This window comes from Triticum aestivum, chromosome 7D (genome assembly GCF_018294505.1).
Source record: "Triticum aestivum cultivar Chinese Spring chromosome 7D, IWGSC CS RefSeq v2.1, whole genome shotgun sequence".
NCBI lineage: Eukaryota > Viridiplantae > Streptophyta > Magnoliopsida > Poales > Poaceae > Triticum > Triticum aestivum.
Genome location: NC_057814.1, coordinates 156354542 through 156368148, shown reverse-complemented (window position 1 = coordinate 156368148; position 13607 = coordinate 156354542).

Sequence of the window (13607 nt, the reverse complement as noted above, 5' to 3'; positions counted from 1 at the left end):
CGGCAGGGGCGGAGGTGAGCGGGGGCGCGGGGTAATTGATCGAGCAGGTGGTGTGCGGCTGTTTGCACAAAGATCGGAGGCGGCGAGTTCTTTTGTAGCCGCGGCCGTGCAGAACGAGTGACGTGGACGGCAGTGAGTAAACGAGTGACGAGGCGCCCTTCTTATTTGTTTTGTCAAACAACATGTTTGTGTAAAATTACACCTTATTTTTCTTAGGAAAGACAATACAACCGTAGACATCACATACATGCACATACATTTATATATATGAAGACATGCGTGCATATCTTACCCATATGAGCACCTGTGTGAGATTAAGTCAACAGACCTTGAGATTGGTGAAGACACCATGAACACTGGGTATCGATGAAAACATCTTATCACATTAAAAGAATATTACGTCTTTATAAGACACATAGATGACAAATCTATGATTTGATCCTTGGTGGGGTGGGCTGAGGGTACAAACACCCTCCTCACCATCCAATCATAGGTTAGTTCTCAAATTGCTTCTTTTTACATACAAACAACTGGCTAAAAGGAATTTAGAAGCAATCGTTAACTGCTTGTCTCAAATGGAGGAAGGGCTTGACAAATTCTCTAAAAGAGACGATGGCATTCGTAGGATATCGACATACAATGCATCCTATTTTCATCCATCTTATGAACCAGATCAAGTCGATTTCGTATTCTCCGACTCGGATTCTCTATGTTTGCATATCATTATTGATGATGCTTCTCTTAGGGGCGATGTCCATTTTATTAAGAGAAATAAACAACGATTTTCTTATACATGATAGACGGTGTGCCTCCTTTAAGACATATAGTGTTTGATTAAAAAAAATGCTCTCCATCTCATCTTGATAATATTAAAATGATAATATACAATGGATTGTATGTTAGTATTATTATCTCTAGCAATTCCTTTCTAGGTGTCGTTAATCATGGGGTGATCGAAATTGAAACAAAAAATGTAACTAAGAGAAAACACCTCCTGCAATTGCAGAAATGACATATCTTTTATTTTAATATATTATCTTTTAGCTAAGAGAAGGCAAACCTTTTTTTTTCTATGTCTCTCTTCCAACTCAACAATCATCCTTTGTGGCATTAGCATCGTTGAGATTATACTATATGTCTTTAGGCGTTACTAACAAACATGGGTATAAGAATATACAAAAACAAGGGTAACATGAATTTTCTATATCTAAATAGAACTCCACTATTAAATTTCTTTATATATTTGCGCTTTCACATCACCTCAATTATTTACAGTCGTCCGGTCGAAATTGTGTGGCATCAACAAGTCATCCATGTGCTCATCAATTACTTTTTTACATTAATTTATCCATCCAAACTTTCCCACCCCAAGTCGTACATGCCTTTTTTTCTTCAAGTAATGCATTTATTCATTTACATTTCCGCATTAATCTATCAATTCAAATCGGCACTTCATCAAGTCAATCATGTCTTTTTTTCTCTTTGTATACATCATTTTGTGGCATACTTCTTAGGGTTTATTATCTTTAAAATGTAAAATAAAAACACTCTTGCATTTGCTTTCCATTAGTTTTAATTAATATTAGTCATCTATTAATGCATTTGTTTTAACACGATCCCTACTGCAAAATGTGAAGCATCATCTTGTAAAAGTTAAAAGCACACCTCATACCTGTAGTGACTAACCATTTTTCGTTGATTGCTACGTGCAACGGTGCACGCCTCTACCAACTCTCCTTTTGTTGACTTTGGACCCATAGTTGGCTTTTTTATCAAGTCAAACTTAAGAGAAGTAGTAGTACACTGTAAATATACTAATGAAACACCTTTTTTAACGTAATGAAACACCTTCTTGGAAAGCAAGTAGTAAAACAAGTCTTTTTTCTGGACACACCTTCCGTAAGGCGACACTACCCCGATTTCTTTGCCTTGATCACTACCTTTTTTAACATTAGTCAGCTATAATTGCACTCCAACATTTCTTATCACAAGTTGAAAAAAAAAATCTTATCACAAGCAGATTAGAGCCGATAGACACGAAACATATAAAATGTTGAGAAACCCCGCTACAAGTCAATGCAGAGGAAGAAGCGCTTGTACTCCAAGTAGCCGACAAAGAGTAGTTACAAATTCAATACTATCATTCTACCAACACTCACGGTGGCTGGTTATCACCCATGTAGGCTTGGTCCGAAAATTTGCATACCAAGTACCATAACTGTTGTGACTCCCACTTCCAATTTGGGATTTCGGTCTGATTTTAGTTTTTTTAGACAAATCTGATTTTAGTAGGGCTGGGCTAGGGGGCATAATTTTTGGTCTTGTGCTGGGCTTAGGCTTGGCAATTGAAGGGCAGGCTTTTGCAAGCCCAGCCCAAAAGTCAATTTCCATTTACTTTTGATCTATTTTAAAAAGAAACCTTTCTCATGAGAGGAATAGATTCATCCAATCTGTTAAGAAAAAGTTGATAAAATCCATATATGAAGGCACGAAACACCCATTAAACTGATCGTCAAGGTCACAGAAGATGAAGAAAAAATGAACCACCAAATGCACCGACAGTCCATGTGGATATCAACAAAGAAATATAACCACCGATCCCCAATGAGCGGAGAAGACGCTTTGTGCAGCAGCACAACACCACACCATATTAACCATCGCTGCCAAAAAGGGGAGATAAACCAAACTTGCAAAGAGAAGCGGTTTGGGACGCACCAAGAACCTGGCATTCACGGCGAAGAGTATGTGCCTCCGGACCATACATCATCCAAATTAGGGCACTAGGGATCTTGGACCTCTTTTATTAGCTCCAAGTGGCTCTGGGGTCAAGTTTGAGGAGTCGCATTATGACTACGGCCAACCTTGAATATGAGTTCGGGTGAGGGTTCAAAGTGTAGGGGATCGTAGCAGAAATTTAAAATTTTCTACGCATCACCAAGATCAATCTATGAAGTTTACTAGCAACGAGAGGGAAGGAGTGCATCTACATACCCTTGTAGATCGCGAGCGGAAGCGTTCAAGAGAACGGGGTTGATGGAGTCGTACTCGTCGTGATCCAAATCACCGATGATCCTAGCGCCGAACGGACGGCACCTCCGCGTTCAACACACGTACAGTTGGGAGAGACGTCTCCTACTTCTTGATCCAGCAAGGGGGAAGGAGAGGTTGATGGAGATCCAGCAGCACGACGGTGTGGTGGTGGAAGCAGCGGGGATCTCGGCAGGGCTTCGCCAAGCTCAGCGAGAGGGAGAGGTGTTACGGGGGGGGAGAGGGAGGCGCCAGGGGCTTAGGTGCGCAGCCCTCCCTCCCCCCCTTTATATAGGGGCCCTGGGGGGCGCCGGCCCCTGGAGATCCCATCTCAAGGGGGGCGGCGGCCAAGGGGGGAACTTGCCCCCCAAGTCAGGTGGGGCGCCCCCCACCCCCAGGGTTTCCAACCCTAGGCGCAGGGGGAGGCCCATGGGGGGCACACCAGCCCACCAGGGGCTAGTTCCCTTCCCACTTCAGCCCATGGGGCCCTCCGGGATAGGTGGCCCCACCTGGTGGACCCCCGGAACCCTTCCGGTGGTCCCGGTACAATACCGGTGACCCCCGAAACTTTCCCGGTGGCCGAAACTGGACTTTCTATATACAAATATTTACCTCCGGACCATTCCGGAACTCCTCGAAATGTCCGGGATCTCATCCCGGACTCCGAACAACTTTCGGGTTACCGCATACTAATATCTCTACAACCCTAGCGTCACCGAACCTTAAGTGTGTAGACCCTACGGGTTCGGGAGACACGCAGACATGACCGAGACGACTCTCCGGTCAATAACCAACAGCGGGATCTGGATACCCATGTTGGCTCCCACATGCTCCTCGATGATCTCATCGGATGAACCACGATGTCGAGGATTCATGTAATCCCGTATACAATTCCCTTTGTCAATCGGTACGTTACTTGCCCGAGATTCGATCGTCGGTATCCCAATACCTCGTTCAATCTCGTTACCGACAGGTCACTTTACTCGTACCGTAATGCATGATCCCGTGACCAATAACTTGGTCACATTGAGCTCATTATGATGATGCATTACCGAGTGGGCCCAGAGATACCTCTCCGTCATACGGAGTGACAAATCCCAGTCTCGATCTGTGCCAACCCAACAGACACTTTCGGAGATACCTGTAGTGCACCTTTATGGCCACCCAGTTACGTTGTGACGTTTGGTACACCCAAAGCATTCCTACGGTATCCGGGAGTTGCACGATCTCATGGTCTAAGGAAATGATACATGACATTAGAAAAGCCTCAGCAAACGAACTACACGATCTAGTGCTATGCTTAGGATTGGGTCTTGTCCATCACATCATTCTCCTAATGATGTGATCCCGTTATCAATGACATCCAATGTCCATGGTCAGGAAACCGTAACCATCTATTGATCAACGAGCTAGTCAACTAGAGGCTCACTAGGGACATGTTATGGTCTATGTGTTCACACATGTATTACGATTTCCGGATAACACAATTATAGCATGAACAATAGACAATTATCATGAACAAGGAAATATAATAATAACCATTTTTATTATTGCCTCTAGGGCATATTTCCAACAGTCTCCCACTTGCACTAGAGTCAATAATCTAGTTACATTGTGATGAATCATACACCCATAGAGTTCTGGTGTTGATCATGTTTTGCCCGTGGAAGAGGTTTAGTCAACGGATCTGCGACATTCAAATCCGTATGTACTTTACAAATATCTATGTCTCCATTTTGAACATTTTCACGAATGGAGTTGAAGCGATGCTTGATGTGCCTGGTCTTCTTGTGAAACCTAGGCTCCTTGGCAAGGGCAATAGCTCCAGTGTTGTCACAGAAGAGAGTCATCGGCCCCGATGCATTGGGAATAACTCCTAGGTCGGCAATGAACTCCTTCATCCAGATTGCTTCATGTGCTGCCTCCGAGGCTGCCATGTACTCCGCTTCACATGTAGATCTCGCCACGACGCTTTGCTTGCAACTGCACCAGCTGACTGCCCCATCATTCAAAATATACACGTACCCGGTTTGTGACTTAGAGTCATCCAGATATGTGTCGAAGCTAGCATCGACGTAACCCTTTACATCGAGCTCTTCGTCACCTCCATAAACGAGAAACATATCCTTAGTCCTTTTTAGGTACTTCAGGATGTTCTTGACCGCTGTCCAGTGTTCCATGCCGGGATTACTTTGGTACCTTCCTACCAAACTCACGGCAAGGTTTACATCAGGTCTGGTACACAGCATGGCATACATAATAGACCCTATGGCCGAGGCATAGGGGGCGACACTCATCTTTTCTCTATCTTCTGCCGTGGTCGGGCATTGAGCCGTGCTCAAGCTCACACCTTGCAATACAGGCAAGAACCCCTTCTTGGACTGATCCATATTGAACTTCTTCAATATCTTGTCAAGGTATGTGCTTTGTGAAAGACCTATGAGGCGTCTCGATCTATCTCTATAGATCTTGATGCCTAATATGTAAGCAGCTTCTCCAAGGTCCTTCATTGAAAAACACTTATTCAAGTAGGCCTTTATACTTTCCAAGAATTCTATATCATTTCCCATCAATAGTATGTCATCCACATATAATATGAGAAATGCTACAGAGCTCCCACTCACTTTCTTGTAAACACAGGCTTCTCCATAAGTCTGTGTAAACCCAAACGCTTTGATCATCTCATCAAAGCGAATGTTCCAACTCCGAGATGCCTGCACCAACCCATAGATTGAGCGCTGGAGCTTGCATACTTTGTCAGCATTCTTAGGATCGACAAAACCTTCCGGCTGCATCATATACAATTCTTCCTTAAGGAAGCCGTTAAGGAATGCCGTTTTGACGTCCATTTGCCATATTTCATAATCGTAGAATGCAGGAATTGCTAACATGATTCAGACGGACTTCAGCTTCGCTACGGGTGAGAAGGTCTCATCGTAGTCAACTCCTTGAACTTGTCGATAACCCTTAGCGACAAGTCGAGCTTTATAGATGGTAACATTTCCATCCGCGTCCGTCTTCTTCTTAAAGATCCATTTATTTTCTATCGCTCGCCGATCATCGGGCAAGTCTGTCAAAGTCCACACTTTGTTTTCATACATGGATCCTATCTTGGATTGCATGGCTTCAAGCCATTTGTTGGAATCTGGACCCGCCATTGCTTCTTCATAGTTTGAAGGTTCACCGTTGTCCAACAACATGATTTCCAAGACAGGGTTGCCGTACCACTCTGGTGCGGAACGTGTCCTTGTGGACCTACGAAGTTCAGTGGTAACTTGATCATGATCGTCATCATTAACTTCCTCTCTAGTCGGTGCAGGCACCACAGAAACATTTTCTTGTGCTGCGCTACTTTCCGGTTCGAGAGGGGTCATCTCATCAAGTTCCGCTTTCCTCCCACTTACTTCTTTCGAGAGAAACTCTTTCTCTAGAAAGGACCCGTTCTTGGCAACGAAGATCTTGCCTTCGGATCTGAGGTAGAAGGTATACCCAATGGTTTCCTTAGGGTATCCTATGAAGACGCATTTTTCTGACTTGGGTTCGAGCTTTTCAGGTTGAAGTTTCTTGACATAAGCATCGCATCCCCAAACTTTAAGAAACGACAGCTTAGGTTTCTTTCCAAACCATAATTCATACGGTGTCGTCTCAACGGATTTCGACGGAGCCCTATTTAAAGTGAATGCGGTAGTCTCTAAAGCATAACCCCAGAATGATAGCGGTAGATTGGTAAGAGACATCATAGATCGCACCATATCCAATAGAGTGCGATTAAGACGTTCGGACACACCATTACGCTGTGGTGTTCCAGGCGGCGTGAGTTGTGAAACAATTCCACATTTCCTTAAGTGTGTGCCAAATTCGTGACTCAAATATTCCCCTCCACGATCTGATCGTAAGAACTTTATTTTCCTGTCACGTTGATTCTCAACCTCACTCTGAAATTCCTTGAACTTTTCAAAGGTCTCAGACTTGTGTTTCATTAAGTAGACATACCCATATCTACTCAAGTCATCAGTGAGGGTGAGAACATAACGATAGCCACCGCGAGCCTCAACGCTCATTGGACCGCACACATCAGTATGTATGATTTCCAATAAGTTGGTTGCTCGCTCCATTGTTCCGGAGAACGGAGTCTTGGTCATTTTGCCCATGAGGCATGGTTCGCACGTGTCAAATGATTCATAATCAAGAGACTCCAAAAGTCCATCTGCATGGAGTTTCTTCATGCGTTTGACACCAATGTGACCAAGGCGGCAGTGCCACAAGTATGTGGGACTATCATTATCAACCTTACATTTCTTGGCATTCACACTATGAATATGTGTAACATCACGTTCGAGATTCATTAAGAATAAACCATTGACCAGCGGGGCATGACCATAAAACATATCTCCCATATAAATAGAACAACCATTATTCTCGGATTTAAATGAGTAGCCATCTTGCATTAAACGAGATCCAGATACAATGTTCATGCTCAAAGCTGGCACTAAATAACAATTATTGAGGTTTAAAACTAATCCCGTAGGTAAATGTAGAGGTAGCGTGCCGACGGCGATCACATCGACCTTGGAACCATTCCCGACGCGCATCGTCACCTCGTCCTTCGCCAGTCTCCGCTTATTCCGCAGCTCCTGCTTTCAGTTACAAATATGAGCAACCGCACCGGTATCAAATACCCAGGAGCTACTACGAGCGCTGGTTAGGTATATATCAATAACATGTATATCACATATACCTTTGGTATTGCCGGCCTTCTTATCCGCTAAGTATTTGGGGCAGTTCCGCTTCTAGTGACCGTTTCCCTTGCAATAAAAGCACTCAGTCTCAGGCTTAGGTCCATTCTTTGTCTTCTTCCCGGCAGCTTGCTTACCGGGCGCGGCAACTCCCTTGCCGTCTTTCTTAAAGTTCTTCTTACCCTTGCCTTTCTTGAACTTAGTGGTTTTATTCACCATCAACACTTGATGTTTCTTTTTGATCTCCACCTCCACTGATTTCAGCATTGAATACACCTCAGGAATGGTCTTTTCCATCCCCTGCATATTGAAGTTCATCACAAAGCTCTTGTATCTAGGTGGGAGCGACTGAAGGATTCTGTCAACGACCGCGTCATCCGGGAGATTAACTCCCAGTTGAGACAAGCGGTTGTGCAACCCAGACATTTTGAGTATGTGTTCGCTGACGGAACTATTCTCCTCCATCTTACAACTGTAGAACTTGTCGGAGACTTCATATCTCTCGACCCGGGCATGAGCTTGGAAAACCATTTTCAGCTCTTGGAACATCTCATATGCTCCGTGCTGCTCAAAACGCTTTTGGAGCCCCGGTTCTAAGCTGTAAAGCATGCCGCACTGAACCAGGAAGTAATCATCACTACGCGACTGCCAGGCGTTCAGAACGTCTTGAGTTGCTGGGAAAATAGGTGCATCACCTAGCGGTGCTTCAAGGACATATGCTTTCTTGGCAGCTATGAGGATAATCCTTAGGTTACGGACCCAGTCCGTGTAGTTGCTACCATCGTCTTTCAGCTTGGTTTTCTCTAGGAACGCGTTGAAGTTGAGGGCAACATTAGCGTGGGCCATTTGATCTACAAGACATATTGTAAAGGTTTTAGACTAAGTTCATGATAATTAAGTTCATCAAATCAAATTATTAACGAACTCCCACTCAGACAGACATCCCTCTAGTCATCTAAGTGTTACATGATCCGAGTCAACTAGGCCGTGTCCGATCATCACGTGAGACGGACTAGTCATCATCGGTGAACATCTTCATGTTGATCGTATCTTCTATACGACTCATGTTCGACCTTTCGGTCTCTTGTGTTCCGAGGCCATGTCTGTACATGCTAGGCTCGTCAAGTCAACCTAAGTGTATTGCGTGTGTAAATCTGGCTTACACCCGTTGTATGCGAATGTTAGAACCTATCACACCCGATCATCACGTGGTGCTTCAGAACTACGAACCTTCGCAACGGTGCACAGTTAGGGGGAACACTTTCTTGAAATTTTAGCGAGGGATCATCTTATTTATGCTACCGTCGTTCTAAGCAAATAAGATGTAAAACATGATAAACATCACATGCAATCAAATAGTGGCATGATATGGCCAATATCATTTTGCTCCTTTTGATCTCCATCTTCAGGGCGCCATGTTCATCATCGTCACCGGCATGACACCATGATCTCCATCATCATGATCTCCATCATCGTGTCTTCATGAAGTTGTCTCGCCAATTTACTTCTACTACTATGGCTAACGGTTAGCAATAAAGTAAAGTAATTAGATGACGTTCCAGTTGACACGCAGGTCATAAATAAATTAAGACAACTCCTAGGCTCCTGCCGGTTGTCATACTCATCGACATGCAAGTCGTGATTCCTATTACAAGAACATGATCAATCTCATACATCACATATATCATTCATCACATCCTTCTGGCCATATCACATCACATGACACTTGCTGCAAAAACAAGTTAGACGTCCTCTAATTGTTGTTGCAAACTTTTACGTGGCTGCTATAGGTTTCTAGCAAGAACGATTCTTACCTACGCCAAAACCACAACGTGATATGCCAATTTCTATTTACCCTTCATAAGGACCCTTTTCATGGAATCCGATCCGACTAAAGTGGGAGAGACAGACACCAGCTAGCCACCTTATGCAACTAGTGCATGTCAGTCGGTGGAACCTGTCTCACGTAAGCGTACGTGTAAGGTCGGTCCGGGCCGCTTCATCCCACGATGCCGCCGAATCAAGATAAGACTAGTAACGGCAAGTAAATTGACAAAATCAACGCCCACAACAACTTGTGTTCTACTCGTGCATAGAAACTACGCATAGACCTAGCTCATGATGCCACTGTAGGGGATCGTAGCAGAAATTTAAAATTTTCTACGCATCACCAAGATCAATCTATGGAGTTTACTAGCAACGAGAGGGAAGGAGTGCATCTACATACCCTTGTAGATCGTGAGCGGAAGCGTTCAAGAGAACGGGGTTGATGGAGTCGTACTCGTCATGATCCAAATCACCGATGATCCTAGCGCCGAACGGACGACACCTCCGCGTTCAACACACGTACGGTTGGGAGAGACGTCTCCTCCTTCTTGATCCAGCAAGGGGGAAGGAGAGGTTGATGGAGATCCAGCAGCACGACGGCGTGGTGGTGGAAGCAGCGGGGATCTCGGCAGGGCTTCGCCAAGCTCAGCGAGAGGGAGAGGTGTTACGGGGGGAGAGGGAGGCGCCAGGGGCTTAGGTGCGTAGCCCTCCCTCCCCCCTTTATATAGGGGCCCTGGGGGCGCCGGCCCCTGGAGATCCCATTCAAGGGGGGGGGGGCGGCGGCCAAGGGGGGAACTTTCCCCCAAGTCAGGTGGGCACCAGCCCCCCAGGGGCTGGTTCCCTTCCCACTTCAGCCCATGGGGCCCTCCGGGATAGGTGGCCCCACCCGATGGACCCCCGGGACCCTTCCGGTGGTCCCGGTACAATACCGGTGACCCCCGAAACTTTCCCGGTGGCCGAAACTGGACTTCCTATATACAAATCTTTACCTCCGGACCATTCCGGAACTCCTCGTGATGTCCGGGATCTCATCCGGGACTCCGAACAACTTTTGGGTTACCGCATACTAATATCTCTACAACCCTAGCGTCACCGAACCTTAAGTGTGTAGACCCTACGGGTTCGTGAGACACGCAGACATGACCGAGACGACTCTCCGGTCAATAACCAACAGCGGGATCTGGATACCCATGTTGGCTCCCACATGCTCCTCGATGATCTCATCGGATGAACCACGATGTCGAGGATTCAAGTAATCCCGTATACAATTCCCTTTGTCAATCGGTACGTTACTTGCCTGAGATTCGATCGTCGGTATCCCAATACCTCGTTCAATCTCGTTACCGACAAGTCACTTTACTCGTACCGTAATGCATGATCCCGTGACCAATCACTTGGTCACATTGAGCTCATTATGATGATGCATTACCGAGTGGGCCCAGAGATACCTCTCCGTCATACGGAGTGACAAATCCCAGTCTCGATCTGTGCCAACCCAACAGACACTTTCGGAGATACCTGTAGTGCACCTTTATGGCCACCCAGTTACGTTGTGACGTTTGGTACACCCAAAGCATTCCTACGGTATCCGGGAGTTGCACGATCTCATGGTCTAAGGAAATGATACTTGACATTAGAAAAGCCTCAGCAAACGAACTACACGATCTAGTGCTATGCTTAGGATTGGGTCTTGTCCATCACATCATTCTCCTAATGATGTGATCCCGTTATCAATGACATCCAATGTCCATGGTCAGGAAACCGTAACCATCTGTTGATTAACGAGCTAGTCAACTAGAGGCTCACTAGGGACATGTTATGGTCTATGTGTTCACACATGTATTACGATTTCCGGATAACACAATTATAGCATGAACAATAGACAATTATCATGAACAAGGAAATATAATAATAACCATTTTTATTATTGCCTCTAGGGCATATTTCCAACACAAAGGAGTCAAGGAGTCATATTACACTCAGAACCTTCAACCGTGCAATTTCACCCGATGCCTTCTTAAATAGGTTTAGGCCACGCTCTCGAGGCGACCTATTTAAAAATAGCATTGTGTTATTTCTGATCGTGCACGACAATCTTCGCATAAGGCCGTCATACACACGTTGGCTAACTTTACCTGTGATCGTGCTTCGAATACCCCCTAGTCAAAAGTTGTTTTCATTACAAAAACAAGTATATTACAACAAATTCAAATTCTACATTTTTTACATATTTTTACAGCTGACAAAATATATTTTGACAGTGTGCTATACACACAACTAGTTTTAGATTTTTGTTTCTACTACAGAAGAGGAGTGGACCGCTATTGTACGATTGAAGTGATGTATGTCGATGACTTGGTGAAGGGGTTTACAAGGTTCCAAGTAAGCTTTGTGGCCATGTCTATCAATTGTCTGGCCCACTAGAACTTGGTTTGTGTGCAAGAACTATTTCTTGCTGTATTGAGATGTAACTCGGATTCGCCTCTGGGCGCAAGGGAGTGGGCCGGCCCATTACTATAGCGCCTCTGGCACGAGTATCTTTCTGTGTGTCTTTATCTTATTGGTTTTCATTGTCATCGGTTTTTCTTTGATTTTCTCTACTTTCAGTTTTTTTGTTTCTTTATTCTTTTTTCTTGGGTTTTTTGTTTTCTTTGTTTCTTTCTTCGGTTGTCACTGTTTCTCTTTACTTTATTTTTATTTTTTTCAACACATATCTAATTTTTTCATGCACATTGTATAATTTTGTATACATCAGATATTTTTTTATACATGTTTAATGTTTTTCCAATAAATGACTAACACATTTTCAAATATATTTTTTGATGTCTTGTTTTTTCATATTTATTGTATATTTTTTGTATACATCTAAAACTATATTCTTATACATGTTTAACATATTTTCAAATACATGACTTTTATAAAATACATGTTTTTGAGCATTTTTCTAATACATGTTAAAAAATTCAAATAACTAATGAAACATTTGAAGTATATGAAACATCTTTTTAAACAACACAATTTGTTTTCATTATATTTTTTTAAATGTCCCAAACATATTTTTTTATATGTAAGAACATTTTTACATTTAATATACTCCCTCCGTCCCATAATATAAGAACGTTTTTGACACTACACCAGTGTAAAAAACGTTCTTATATTATGGGACGGAGGGAGTACATGTTATTTAGTGGCATGAAAATTTTTCTTTGAATTATAATATTTTTTATACTAACTTTTTTTAATACCACGTACATTGTTTTGTAACGCTTGACCATTTTTATAATGTCAAAAAATAGTGCTATCAATTGTTTAATGGCAACAACTTTTTTACACTGTGTTAACTTTTAAAATTCATGGTTTTCAAAAAAAATAAGTTTTGAATATATGTATTAAAAATTCAAAAATATACACCAAAAACGCACAAATTAAAAAAACAGTGAAGACAAACAAACTTGAAAGCAACTTGGGAGGGCTCGTTAGTTTTTATTTTTTAGGGGTGTCGCCAAGTTTATTACTGAAAAAACACATGAGTAGAATACAAAATAGAACATGGGGTTGGATCAGGGGAGGTCTCATTGGCAACGCAGGGGGCGAGACAAAGCCGCTTCCAGCAAAAAGGGCATAGCGCTCAGTTCAGGTGCGTCCCACAACATGGGCCGTCCTAGTAACACTTTCTTTTTTGTACTATTTGTTTTTGATATTGTTGTTCTTTTATTTCTAGCTATTCACTTTATTTTTTATATTATTTTGGCTAAAGTATACAAATGTTGTATGAAATACATGAATACTTATGTAAACATTTCTTTTCATATATAAGACGACTTTTCAATAATATGAATAGTTTTCTAGTACATGAACATATATTTTGATGCATAGGTGTAGTCTCAAATTAAATGCCTGACACCTCTCATAAAATTAACGGTTTAAGATCACATTACTCGAAAAATGTTATGGACACATCATTATCATGTGAGAATGATTTAGTTAATTATGTTCAATACTCATATTATTAGAAGA